The sequence below is a fragment of the Tribolium castaneum genome, chromosome 7, assembly GCF_031307605.1.
Source record: "Tribolium castaneum strain GA2 chromosome 7, icTriCast1.1, whole genome shotgun sequence".
Lineage (NCBI taxonomy): Eukaryota > Metazoa > Arthropoda > Insecta > Coleoptera > Tenebrionidae > Tribolium > Tribolium castaneum.
In genome coordinates, this window is record NC_087400.1 from 17,722,228 (window position 1) to 17,737,721 (window position 15,494).

Genomic DNA, 15,494 nt, shown 5'->3' on the forward strand with positions numbered 1-15,494 from the left:
ATTAAAAGTTTATTGTCTTTATTTATTCTCATATTTTATTTTTCGTATTTTTTGTAAATATTCAGCAACAATAGTTGTCTAACATCAGAAAGTGTTATTAGCAACTATTGTTGTGAATATTTACAAACAATACGAAAAATGCAATCAAACTTTAAAAGAAAAGTAACTACGGGCAATTCAAATCGCCCGCGATAACACTTAGTACGCGCTGGCCACAATAGATGTGCTAGTGACACTTTCGCTCTATCGGGACAAGGACAGATGCGTTTCTGTAAAACCTGTTATTCTGTGCTCTCTCCTAAGACAGCTGCCGGCCGGTTAACATGCTTTTCATTTTAATCATTTAATCTATCGACATCTTAATAAATCATCTAAATGGTGTTTATGTTTATGTGTTATGTTCATCCTGACTACGCCCCACTACATTATAAAAATAATTTTGTTATATACAAATTGAAACTACAAACTAAAACAGTAAATATAAAACAATGGTTATCCTAATGTGAAATTTGTAATCAAAAGTTAAATGTAATTATGAAGTAGTTTGGTTGTCGGTGTTTGCCTGGGTCGGTGCACGATTGCGACAACCGTGCTAGAAAGTTTGTAATTTTGTAGAAAAGAAGAAAATTGTTCGTTTGAACATAGTAAACACGTAGTAAAAAATTAGGGAAATGGGTTGGCAAAACTAATTAGTACCAACAATTTCACTAGAAAGGCGACTCCAGAATCATTCATAAATACGGCTTCGCTTGGAGTCGCCAATCACATTCGACCACCGAGGTCGAATCCTTGAATCTCGATGATTACCGATGCCTATTTTAAATATATTAGCTGTTTCAAAACTATAAAAAAGCCAACGTCGCATTTTCTTTCAAAATTAGCTAATATAAATTATTCATGTACTTCAAAAAAATAACAGATAATGTAATTTATAATTTCAATCAGAGATCCAATAATTAATAACTATTTTACAATTTTAATAATTTTATTTAAAAAAATAATTCAGTGAAATGCGATGTTGACATTTTTATAGTTTTGAATCAACTAATGGGCGCTAAAATTGTTCAGTTTAAAATATATTTCAAATAAAATTAATATTTAATTAATACCAAAATAGAATTTTAGTACATTTAAATTCTGCTGCCAATAAGTTTCAGTTAAGTTGTATAACATAATTTTAAAAGTAAAATTTTATTCATTTTTTATACAAGTATGATTAATTTGAAAGTGTTGAAATTCATGGCACCATTGATAATACGAATGAGTCAGTTTAGCTGTTAACTGTATCAATATTTTGGATTTTGATTGATTCTCAATAGGATTTCCTTAGGTTGGTCCCGAACTATTCCCTAAGAATTCCCAATAGGCTTAGCATAGAATTCCCAAATCTTTCCCATCATCATCCTAAGGGAATATTCCCATGTGGGACTAAAATAGGAAGTACTGGGGAATATTGGTGCTATGTGGGTTGGGAGTGCGACCAAAAATAAAATTACCCCTAACTTTAAAACTTTCCATAAGCTATTTTAGCTAATAAATATCGAAGTCTTTTAATATGAACAAAATAGCAATACGTATTTGGATCAAACTGGCTCCAGCATATTTTCGACTGAAGGTTGGTATATAAACGTTTTCTGTGTAGGGTTGCCAACCGTCCTGATTTCGTCCGGACTGTTCGGTAATTTACTTTATCTACGATCATCAAATAATATAACCATTACTGTTGTGAAAGTTCCACTGTAAATTTTCATTTTATCCATCGAAATTATATGTGCAAAATATCCCCTTAGTGCTTAATGCTTAGTAAACATTTTTTATATTATAAATATATGCTAAATTGTAGAGGGGAGACACTCTATGTCTCACCGCGCTTGTAATTACTTGAAATAAAATTTTTAAAAAAGCCAACTGCTTATTCAGAAACATAATTGGCGCAGTCAGTAGGATAGGCGAAACGTCTTGTGCCCAAAAAAGTGAACCTCCAAAAATCTAAGTTGTGGACTTTCACCGAAAAATTGTGAACCCAACAAGTGCGTGAGGACTTTCACCTAGTGGCCGCTGGACCTGGACAACTCCACGGACTTCCAATCAAAAGACGGTGCGTTTCAACGCTTTGACGCCTATCGAAAAAACCTGAAGACAACGTTGGCAGATGGAGTACAGTTGGTGAGTCGTAGATGTCATTTTGCAACAAATTCGGACTCGAAAAATTGCACCAATCTTATCAAATTCGGGCGAAAACCGAAAAATTAATTGTTTGAAATTTTTGAGTATTAAGAAAAATAAAAATTAAAAATGCCAGAAAATCAACAATTATTTAAATTTGAATATTTACAGATTTTACCGGAATTTACCGGAAATCAAGCTTTATTAAGCGAGTTCATTGCTACAAGTGAACAGTTAATTAATAAGTTTTACAATGTACAAGATGCAAATGATTTTCAAAATACCTTATTAATAAAATCGATAAAAAATAAAATAAAAGGTGAAGCTGCTGCTCACATAGCTTCGTATCAAATTAAAAACTGGAACGACCTCAAAACTGCGTTATTAGCAACATACGCGGACAAACGTGACTTACAGACGTTAACCATCGAATTGTGTAATTTGCGACAGGGCAACCTGAAACCACTAGAATTTTTCACAAGAATTCAAGAAAACTTGAATCTGCAAATCAGCTATATTTCGACCCAAGTAGTCGTTACTGCCAGAGACGCATTAATTCAAAATTCGAATCATTTGGCCCTAAGAGTTTTTCTAAAACATTTAAACAACCCCTTAGGAGATTATTTATCCACTAGACAACCGGCAAGTTTGGGCGACGCTTTACGAATTTTGACCAATGATTTCAACATAAATGACAAGACCAAATTTACAAAACCCCAAACTAATCACAACAGACCAAACCCAATGGTGTACAAACCCTTACCTCAACCACACCAAAATTTTAACCGTCAGCAAAATTTCAACCAAAACCGAAATCAATCTAACGTTTTTAAACCACGACAAACCCAATTAGACAAACCAGTTCCAATGAGTATAAGTACCAGAAACACAGTTCCAAATAAACCAAATTATAATTTTCGACAACCTCAGCAAAATTGGTACGCGGAAGAATTGCACAACAACGAAAATGAAGTAAATGACCAATCTGAAATTCAAGAATGTCCTGATGATAATAATGAAACAAATAACGGTGCATCAACCTCATTTTTTGAACCAAATTTTGAACAATATTCAGAACCTTTTTTAGAAGAAGCAGCCTCGGACATGTTGAATTATTAAATATTGACGACAACCCTTCACAATTGCCTTATATCGTTATACCCTTTCCAAACTGTAAATTAAAATGCTTAATCGACACTGGTTCCACGAAATCGTTTATAAATCCAGAAAAAGCAAAACTTCACTTTGCTAAATTAATAAAAAATGACCCGTTTATTATTTCTACAGCGCACGGTTGTACAAAAGAACAATTTAGCGTTTCCATACCCTGTCCCAAAATTTTTAAAAGTAAAACTAAAATCGTTAAGTTCCATATATTCAAATTTCACAAATATTTCGATTGTTTACTTGGCATTGATAATTTAAAACAACTCCAAGCAAACATTGACCTTAACTTGGGCAAACTCTTTCTTCCCAATACCCAAATCGATATAATCTTTAAAAAATTATGTGATTACAATAATCATATCGAAGTCCCGCCAAATTCCGAACAAGTAATAAAAATTAAGATTGCAAACGTTAAAAATGGAACTGCCCTTTTACCAAAACATACATTTTCAGACCTAGAAATTCACGAAAGTCTCATTAAAGTCGAAAATAATTTCGCTTTAACGTCGTTAATAAACCCTACTAACAAACATACAAAAGTCGACATCTCTCATCCATTTGAAGTGATTCCACAGGACCAATTTGATATACCAAATTTAAACAACCTTGAACCTCAAGCACAAAATTTTGATTTCTCCAAAGTAAGATTAGACCACTGTAACAAAGAAGAGCGTCAAAATTTAGTAAAGTTGCTGAAATCTTATTCAGACATTTTTTATTTTGATTCTGACAACCTAACATTTACAAATGCAGTGAAACACAAAATTAATTTGAAGGACGAGACTCCCATACACACTAAAACATATCGTTACCCCCACATTCACAAAACGGAGGTACAAAATCAAATATCCAAAATGCTAAAACAAGGCATAATCCGACCTTCTGATTCGCCATGGTCCTCTCCAATTTGGATAGTACCCAAAAAATTAGACGCTTCCGGGCAACGCAAATGGAGAATAGTCATCGACTATCGAAAACTTAACGAACAAACAGTCGAAGATCGTTACCCCTTACCAAATATCAATGACATACTCGATAAGCTGGGTCGTAGCCAATATTTTAGCACAATCGATCTTGCTTCCGGTTTCCACCAGATAGAAGTAGACCCAAACGATGTCCAAAAAACTGCATTTACGGTAGAAAATGGGCATTACGAATTCGTCAGAATGCCCTTCGGCTTGAAAAACGCCCCATCAACATTCCAACGTGTGATGGACAATGTATTACGCGGTATCGTAAATAACTGTTGCATCGTGTATTTAGACGACATAATTGTTTTCTCGACATCCTTACAAGAACAAATTCAAAAATTAACAGCTGTTTTTGACCGACTACGCAAATTTAACTTTAAGATACAATTGGATAAAAGCGAATTTTTAAAAAAAGAAGTAAATTATTTAGGACACGTCATTACCCCGGAAGGTATAAAACCAAATCCAGACAAAATTAAAGCTATTTTAGACTATAGTATTCCAACAACACCGAAACAACTCAAAGGTTTTCTTGGTTTAATTGGATACTACCGAAAATTCATTAAAAATTTCGCAAAAATTACAAAACCATTAACTATTCGACTAAAGAAAGACCATAAAATTGACCCAAATGAAACTGATTACAAAAATTGTTTTGAATTTTGCAAAAACCTTTTAACCAATGATCCTATCTTACAATACCCAGATTTTGATAAACAATTTATTTTGACGACTGATGCAAGTAATTACGCCATTGGTGCTGTTCTCTCACAAGGAACCATCGGTAGCGATTTACCTGTCGCATTCGCCTCGCGAACCCTGAACGAACATGAAATTAACTACTCCACAATCGAAAAGGAGCTGCTTGCCATTGTTTGGGCAACCAAATATTTTCGCCCTTATTTGTATGGACGAAAATTTAAAATAGTCACCGATCATCAACCACTAAAATGGCTTTTTTCGCTTAAAGAGCCTAACTCTAAATTAGTCAGATGGCGTTTACGTCTTGAAGAATTTGATTACGAAATCCACTATAAAAAAGGAAAATTAAATAGTAACGCCGACGCTTTATCGCGACCTCCAAATTTAAACATGGCTACAACCCCAGACAATTCCGAACCAGAAACAGATTATTCGGATAAACCAATATTCGAATATATAAAAAAATTTAATCAAGAACTCATTAATAAAGAAGATGACATAAGTTCTACCCGCGTAGAACCCGATAAAGATTTGGACCAAAATATCCATGAAAGCGACGATAACATTACAATTCATACTAACAAAGAAAACCCCGTCTGTTTAATACCTATTTCTGAAGACCCGTTAAATTTTGGCAAAAATCAAATTCAATTCATTTCCGTTACAAACAATCCTTCAGATCCAGTAGTAATCAAATTATTTGAAAATTCAAAACAAAGAATAACAGTCCAAATTTCACGCAATGATTCGAAAAATAATATCCTAAACTTTATAAAAAATTATGTTATACCCCAAGTATCATATGCATGTCACTTCGCATCGGACGAACTTTATGAAATAACCGGAAACATTTTAAGAGAACATTTCAATGAATCAATACTATTTAAAAGACACCTTAAAATTTTAGAAGACGTCGAATCACCCGAAGAACAAATTGCTATAATTCAAAACTACCATTACGGTAAATCTAATCATCGTGGCATTAATGAAACCTTACAGAAAATTTCATCCCGTTACTATTGGCCTAACATGCAAAAAGCTATTCAAAATTTTATCAATAAATGTGAAATATGTAAAGCTGTAAAATACGACCGCAAACCATTGAAGCTAAAATTCAATTTGACTCCGACACCAACCAAACCATTCGAGATTGTTCATATAGACGTATTAAAATACCAATCCCACAAATTTTTAACAATCATTGATGCTTTCAGTAAATATGCTCAAGTATATCTACTCGAAAACATGCAAGCAATAGAAATAATGAAAAAATTACTGATTTTCTTTAGTCATCATTCTGTCCCCAGTTTGATTATAACTGATAATGGATCAGAATTCGATAACGGTGTTGTAACAGAATTTTTCCGACTTCACAAAATTGATGTCCATTTCTGTAGCCCTCATCACCCAGCAAGTAATGGACTTATAGAGCGTTTCCATTCAACATTTTTAGAACATCTAAATTTACTCAACAATCGTCCTGAATTTTCTAAAGACCCAATCTCAACAAAAATTTTATATGCCACAATTGCCTATAATAATTCCATCCACAGTACCACAAAACTAACCCCTTTCAATGTTTTGAATTTGAACAATGAACAAGAAATTGGAGATATTAATTTAGAATATGTAATTTTAAACAACCATTTACAGTCTCATAAAGAAAAACTGCAAATCATTTTTAAAGAAATTAACAAACGACTAACAGAAAACAAAGAAAAATTAATAACCAAATTAAATGAAAATAGGGAAAACATACCAACTAAATTACCTGACACAGTCTTCGTAAAAAGTAATTTTAGATCAAAAGTTCGAAACCGATATAAGAAAGAAGAAATTTTAGAGACAAATCGTGACCGTAAAACGATAAAACCTAAAATCAATAAATCAAAAACCGGCAGAAAATTTAATAAACTCCATATGGATAATGTTAAACGACCAACTAAACAAGAAAATTCCATTGCAGGTACATCTTCGTAACCTGGCTAATGGTTACCGTTTCGTCAGACCGAAACATTACAAATAACCCTGGCATCCTTCCCATAAATTTAGGTAAAGCAAGGCTTCAATCTTCTTCCCATCACATGATCCACTATTTTGATATTTCCGGTCTTTTAACAGAATATAATAAATTGCAAACCTACTTAGAAATCGTGAAAAACTCAACGGCTAATGAAACTGAAACTCAAAAAGAAATTCAAAATTATTTAAAAATTATTCATTATAACATTAATCTTGTAGACGAAAAACTTTACCCATTTTTCCAAAATAAACGAGCAAAAAGAGGATTAGTTAACATATTAGGATCAATCATAAAAACTATTACAGGAAATATGGACTCCGAAGATAATGAAAGAATAACTAGTGTCATTAACACAATAAAACAAAATCAAAATAACATCGCACATCAACTGACTAATCAATATTCAATTAATCAAGAAATAATTAATAAATTCGAAAAAACTATAAAGGATATCGAACATAACGAGAGAGCATTGTACTCGTTAACATCAAAATTCCAAAACGTCACAAGAAATCAAATAAACACTTTATTTATCAAAGACACCTTGAACCAGCTTAGTCATTTATTCAATGTAATTTTGAATATTGCTCAAGATATTGAAAATTCATTGGCATTTTGTAAATTACAAACTGTTCACCCAAGCATAATAACAAATGAAGAACTTTTCAAAGAACTTTTGAAAATCGAATCTATTTATAAAAATCATTTACCATTTCCTGTAAAATCTGAAAACATTCAAAATTATAAAAGAATTTTGTCAACCAAATGTGTCATTAAAGAATTCGAAATAATTTATTTTCTTTCTTTTCCTTTGTACGAAACACGTGAATTAGAATTATTTTACTTAATACCTCTTCCAGACCAGAAATTTCAAACAATCATACCATCTGCAAAATATGTTTTAAAAGGCGAGTCCTATTTGTGGCCGTTAACAGACATCTGTGACAAAATCCAAAAGGAATACTTCTGTAAAAATGAATTAAGGACCTATGTTAATATTTCTTGTCAAATGGAAATCCTATTTAAAAACACGTTCGAAAAATGTCTTCCAATCCAGCTCAACAGGCTCCAAACTCTCGAATTCGTTCCCGAAATTAATCAGTATCTAGGCATTTTTCCGGTACCAGTTTCCATCAAAACTTCTTGCTCCAATGTTTTGGCACAACACCAAATCCAAGGTGTCTTTCTCTTCGAAAATCAACTAAACTGCCAAAAATACGTCAATGATCAACTTCTGATTTTTAATGACACAACTGAAGGAAAACCCATAATCCTAGAAGACTTCAGACTTCCCGCAAGAAATAATGTGAAGATTCCCAAGCTAACCTTGAGGACCCTTCAAGTTACAAGTTTAACTAACAACCTGCCTCGACTTCAGATGTACCCCTACGAAGATAGCAAAAATATTTGGCACCTAACCGGAACTGCTATATTGTATTTTGTATTTCTAGCCTTAGCCATCTGGTTTATGATGCAGAAGATAGCATTTCGGCGAAGAAACCAAACGGAAGAAGCCCCTGAGCCAGTAGAACTACCCCGCGATGCCAAATTTTAGTTCCTCTCCGGAGTTTCGGGCTAAGAGGGGAGGAATTATATGTGCAAAATATCCCCTTAGTGCTTAATGCTTAGTAAACATTTTTTATATTATAAATATATGCTAAATTGTAGAGGGGAGACACTCTATGTCTCACCGCGCTTGTAATTACTTGAAATAAAATTTTTAAAAAAGCCAACTGCTTATTCAGAAACATAATTTCGACAAATTAAAAGAAGTCTCTAATTGGTTTTCACCCATGGGTAAAATTGACAGAATTTTTTATCCATTGGGATTGGGACCAATCAAAATTGAAAATATTGGAATTTTATCTTTTCCACCACTTTTATGTTGGCAATTGTGTGCCGTAACCGCAGCAATATAATCAAACAAGCCAAATCAGCTGACAACAAAAACAAACAGCTAATTATTTAGTCGGAACTAGTAGTGAAATCTGTGATTGTTCAAGCAGTTTTTTGTGACAGAAAGTTATTTAAAATGTTGGAAGAAGAGAATAAAATGACCTGCACGCCACCTGACATTCGCAATATCGCAACGAGTGCAATAGAAAATCTTCTACCACAAAAATCGCGGCACAAATATGAGTGTGTTTATGAAAGGTTTTTAAAATGGCGCGCAGAAAAAAATACAACTTCTTTTTCTGAAAATATTATATTAAGTTATTTTGTGATGCTTGCAGAAAAGTATTCATCTTCTTCTCTTTGGAGTTACTACTCAATGCTTAAAAGTACGTTAGTCATTCGTCACGATATACATATTGAGAACTATAAAAAATTTCAAGCATTTTTGAAGCGCAAATCTGAGACATACAAACCTAAAAAATCGAAAACTTTATCTTCTGAAAATATAAAGGAGTTTATCGAGAAAGCAACAGATGAAAAATATCTTGTAACGAAGGTAAAAAACACAAACTGTTATATACAAATTATTAAATACCTGCATTTCTTCAAGGTGGCTGTAATAATGGGTATAATGGGTGCCTGCAGATCTCAAGAATTGCATGCAATAAAACTAGAGCACATCGAAGATTTAGATCGAGCTTTGCTTGTCAAAATTCCCGATACCAAAACAAAAGTTTCTAGGAGTTTTACAGTAACGGGAGAATATTACTATATTTGCAAAAAATATATGAATCTTCGTCCAACCAATATACAATGTTCATCTTTTTTCTTGAATTTTCAAAATAATAAGTGTTCATCGCAAAAAATAGATATTAACAAGCTAGCTGCCATGCCGAAGAGTGTTGCTACTTTTTTGAATCTTCAAAATCCTCAGTTATATACAGGTCATTGCCTACGGAGATCATCTGCCACACTTTTGGTTGATGGAGGTGCTGATATTACCGCCCTCAAGCGACATGGGGCATGGCGGTCAACAAGCGTGGCTGAGGGGTACATAGATAACAACTTAAACAATAAACTTCAAATAGGTAATACAATTTTAAGAGAAGTTAACAGACCGTGTACAAGCACATCTGTAAGTAATGTTCAATGTACAACTACAAAAGTTGACAGTACCACAGCTGTAACCAAGAATAATTGCGAAATTAATCTTGGCAAGGATCCTCCTTTTACTTTCAATAATTGTTCTAACTTTACCATTAACATTTATAATAAAAATGACAATGTAACTAACTAATATATTCATATCCAAAAGTATTAAAATTAACCAACTAAAAATGTATTTTTCTTTTTGGTTATTTAATCGTAGATAAAATTATAGTTTAATGTTCAAAAGAATTAAAATTGATCAACTAAGAATTTATTTTAATTCGTGTTTTTTTTTTGGTTATTTGATCGTAGATAAAGTATAGTATTATACTCGCAAGTAAAGGTTTTTATCCATTCAAATGATTACATGCACTCGCCTTCGGCTCGTGCAGCAAACTTCATTTTTGTGGATAAAAACCTTCTTTACTTGCTCGTGTAATAATATACTATTATTGTTCGTGTCCGGAACGAAGGACAAACTGAACAACAATTTGTTCGGTAATTTTTGCAAATAGGTTATTTTTTTGATAATTTTGTTTTCGCACGCCATCTGTTAACTTTACCCAATGCTATGCGGAATTGCAGCAATGCCGAAAGTTTCCTTTTTGACAAGTGTTATTAGATCACACTGCGACTGCGTATATTTATTTCTAAAAGTGTAAAAATGGAAAAGGTTTGAGTTTGCTTAATGTTAATTATTTATTAATTCTTAAAAACTGTTCGATTTTAGCAACCCGAGGTCGGCAGTCGCAAAAGACGTCTTTGTGGTTATAGTAAAGCATGGGAAGACTCTTATAAGTGGCTGACAAAGGACCTTAATTCTGATGAATTAGCAAAATGTAAAATTTGCGGTACCTCGTTTACCATAAAATGGGACGGCATAACTGCAGTTAAAAAACACCATACCGCACAGGGACATCAAAATAAAGAAAGAGCAGAAAAAGCTAATAAATTTATGGATTCATTTCTAAGACAACCGGGAACTTCCGTAGACACGAACACCACTATAACTGAACTTACTAAGACGTTTCATGGCATACAACATCATCATTCATATTTATCAATAGATTGCGGTTCAAAAGTTAACAAAAAAGTATTTTCAGATTCTGAAATAGTCAGAAAGATGTCTTGTGGAAGAACTAAATGTGCCGCAATTTGTGAAAATGTTCTTGTACCATTCTCTGTACAGCTAGTACTAGAAGATTTAGAAACTTCTAGCTTTTTTTCTATTGCCAGTGATGCTTCTAATAAAGGCAATAGGAAATTATTTCCGCTTTGCATTCGTTACTTTGATGTGCGTGTCGGTATAAAAGAGCCAATTTTGGATTTCTATGAAGATGCTAATGAAACTTCACAGGCAATTTACCACAAAATCAAAATGATTCTTCAAAAATGTAATCTGCCTATTGACAAAATATCATCTTATGCTGCAGATAATGCTTCTGTAAATTACGGAAAACATAATTCGGTTTTTATTCACTTAAAAAATGATGTTCCGGGTTTGATTTCGGCCAATTGCAATTGCCATGTAATTAATAATGCTTCTAAGTTTGCGGCAAAGGTTCTTTCAATGGATGTGGAAACTTTGATAATTAAAATTTATAATGAATTTTCTTCATCTGCAAAAAATGATGAGTCGCTCAAAGATTTTGGTGAGTTTGTAGAGATTGAATGGGCTCAGATTCTTCGTCATGTCCCAACATGGTGGTTATCGTTATATCCAGCAATTTGTCGGATAACGGAAAAATGGCCTGCCTTAAAATCTTACTTTCTCAGCCAAGGTGAAGATAATTGCGATAAGCTAATTTGGAAATTTGTAATCGATGATGCAGCATCTGACCCAAGTGAGAATAATGTTTCTATTCCGGAAAAGTATTTATATTTTGTGCATCATATTAGTGGTTTATTCCACAATGTGGTGTTAGCTTTAGAGAATAAAACCTGCGCTTCTCCTGAGCTGTATGAGATTATTGAAAATCTTATTGTTAATTTGAAGCAAAAACGCCAGGACAATTTTTATAAAGCCAATGCTGCATTGAGGCGTCTAAGTAATGCCACTAACGCAAATAAAATAAACTCCGAATTTGGTGAATTCTAAAAATGTTTAATCTACGTTCTGAATTTGAGTGGCATACTCTTGAAAATTGTGTGGAGAGTTTAAAGTTGGCGGATCATATTGACGTAGATGAACTCCATAATGAGTTTGGAATTTTGAAAAAAAAATTGCCTGAATTAATAGCAATGAATAAATCAGCGGTTGAGAAGTGGATGGAACTTTTTGCTTGCGGTAATTTTCCAAATTTATTAAAGATTGTGCAATTTGTTTATTCCATACCAATCAGTAATGCTTATTGTGAAAGGGTATTTTCAATCATGGGAAATATATGGACAGACGAGCGCAATCGTCTGCGAACAGACACAGTAAAAGCAGAGTTGCAAACAAAACTAAATTTTGATATGAATTGCACGGAATTCGCAGATTTTATTAAAAAGTATCCAACAATACTGAGTGCCGCTAAAAGCCAAAAAAGTACATATTTTTAAATAAGTAATATGTATATTTTTGTTATCATATTAATAGTCTTATTCTGTTTTGTTATTTGATGTTAAGTTAGTTGTGAGCGTATTATTGTTTGTTGGTTTAATAAATGTTATTATGTTATATAATAAATGTTATGTTGTACAAACATGCACTTATTTATATTGTTGAAGTTTCAAATAAAACTTTTGAATAATGATTTCACTTAATTAATAATATAGATAATATTAATTATAATGTATGTATAATTAGTATTAATAATTTATTATTAATTAATAATATTAATTATAAACAAAAAATATTTCTCCGCTTGGGTTGACGCAAAAGCGACAAACTGTCGCATGTCAGGGGTATTATTTTTATTATTATTTAGTGTTCGGTAATCGGAGGCTGGCGACTTGGCAACCCTATTTCTGTGCCGATAATCTCTACTAATCTCGACCATGCTTGAGCACCAAGCGCCCAACCTTTCTACAAAATCATTTAAGTCCCCGACATTCAAACGAAACTTTTCAGATATAACACTAATTACAACACTTACCTTGAAAACCAGTAGAATTGTCAATCAGTAGCACAAATGCAAACCAGTTAGTTATTGCGAAAATTGTAGAAACCAAGTCCGAATACACTGCATACTCATTGCCAAGTTATTCATTATGTTTTATCCGAGCACATTTGAAGAACGTGAGAACAATAAATCTGGCCGCGAACCGAACAATCTTCACTCTTAAACATATCCACACTTTCCATGCCCAGCAACAAGTGCCTACCGGGCCCCTGAACAAAGAATATAAAGGTTAAGAAGTGACAGAGCCGTGTTATTTTGAGGAAACAAATTAATGCTGATAGCGCTACGTGCGGTCCGGTGAGAAACTGAATCCACCATATTGGAAATTGAAAAACCGCGCCCAATTTGAACATTGCGTATTTTATGTATGTACCCTTATTAGTTTGCATTACTGGTTTTATACAAAAATTGAATTAATATACCCAAAGTTTGTATATACAACCTGTAAAATTATTATCACTAAACACGGGACTAACAAATTTACACTATTTAAAAAAAACGGTTTTATTAATTATAGTACTACAAAATACATTTTAAAGTAAAACATATTGAGTAATTTTCTCATGTACAACTTAATTTTAACAGTCCACAAAACTAGCACTTTACTTTTCCGTTTTATAAAGCACTTCCAGTCTCACATTAGATTCAAATTGCGCTTTATGAAGGCCCAGATGTGGTAGACGAGGATAATTGCCAAAAAGTTGATGCCTCCCGTTTAGAAACCGAAAATAATAGTTATTACAATTATAAAAACAAGTAATAAAACGTACCTTGTGTTTATTCGCAATGAGTAGACATCCCCTCACCTAGTTTAGCCTGTGGATCAACACAGTTTATCGGGGTGTGACCGCTATCTTAACAGATAACTTCTTGGAGTCATAGGTGAGAGTTGGAAATATGTAGAAAAAGCCTTTATCTATTGAAGCCGTTTTAAAATATAAAACGTGATCGTCCAATAGAAGTTTTGGTACTTTTCCAATATTTCCCGTACACCCCAAATAATGGTAAACTAAAACTTGATTCTGAAAAAACAAATAAAAATAAAAAACAATTCTAAAAACATAACAAAAAAAACCTTCTCTAAAAAATGAATTCGAATACAAATTCAAAAACAAAATAAAAATAAAAGCTCTAAAAAACAAAAAATCTTTTCTCAACAAAACAAACAAAAACAATATTCTAATAAAATATATAAATAATATAACAACAAAATTAAATTAATTTGTGAACTTCTGGATCTTTGAAACATGTTTTTTCAAAGCGCGAGTCGCAGCATGTTGCGATTCTTTGTTAATTTCATTAATATATTTGAAGATTAAAAAGGGAATTGAAACCTTGAAAAACTCATCCAACATCTGAGCACTGTGACTGGAACAAGTGAAAAAATTTTGAAAAGTGTCTTTCGACATACAATAACCCTTAAACTGATCTTCCAAAGAATTTTTGTTCGCACATGTTTTCAAAAACAAACACAGAACTTCATTAGTTCCGTTAACAAAGTTAATAAAACTCTCAGATGCGTAAACAAGACGTTTACCATCATCACGGAACATTATAGTTGTGTGTGCAGGAGTCACGTCTGGGGAATGAAGAGCGTCTTTACATGGAGCACAATCGGGGACTGCCATTTTCTTGACAATATAACCTGACACATAGGCCAATCCCTGGATGTCCTCCACGTTTACATTGGTAAAAAAGTCTTGGTGTTCAAGCGACTCATCCTCAAACACTACATCCGTAGCGGAAACAGAGTCATCTTGAACACCTTCTTTTAGAAGAGCCATCAAATTGTCAAGTAAAGAATCCCCATCATCTTTACAGTTGCTTTGAGAGTTGCGTGGCATAACTAGATTGTTAAGAACATACGTCTTCAAAGCAGACATAAATTGAAAACACGTGGGGTTGGTATTTGCAATGCCATGCTGTCGAACACAGCAGAACAAATTTTCAACCGTATCTTGATTTAAAACACGACCACACAAATACTCCAACCCCAAATTTTGAAGATCATGCCAAATTGCAATTATGGAACGAATTGTCACTTTCCATCCATTAATGAAATGAAATTGGTTAGTAACATTCTTACCAGTTGCTTTATTTATTATTTTCCAATTATTTATTTTTGCCAAAAGGTCCGTCCAAAAATTAATATGTGGGGAATCTTCTCTAATTGCACATCTCAATGGTTTGCTCTCGCGTTTAGAATATTTTGTGGTGCCATTACAAGAATCAAAAAGTTGATCAATTAAATGGACAAATTCCGCGGTGTGAACTGCATTTGGTGGTAATTGATTATGTGAGACATACGTTTCT

The 15,494-nt window shown here is 33.0% G+C and overlaps 2 long non-coding RNA genes across 2 annotated transcripts; one reads left to right on the top strand and one right to left on the bottom strand.

Moving 5' to 3' along the window:
* Positions 1 to 1,777: 1,777 nt before the first annotated feature.
* Positions 1,778 to 10,344, top strand: LOC135266817 (uncharacterized). Its single transcript, XR_010335009.1, has 2 exons — positions 1,778 to 2,166; positions 6,973 to 10,344. It is a non-coding gene; the product is annotated as an uncharacterized LOC135266817 (long non-coding RNA).
* A 3,325-nt stretch (positions 10,345 to 13,669) lies between these two features.
* Positions 13,670 to 14,906, bottom strand: LOC135266799 (uncharacterized). Its single transcript, XR_010334958.1, has 2 exons — positions 13,952 to 14,906; positions 13,670 to 13,889 (listed from the first exon to the last, which is right to left on the bottom strand). It is a non-coding gene; the product is annotated as an uncharacterized LOC135266799 (long non-coding RNA).
* Positions 14,907 to 15,494: the final 588 nt, after the last annotated feature.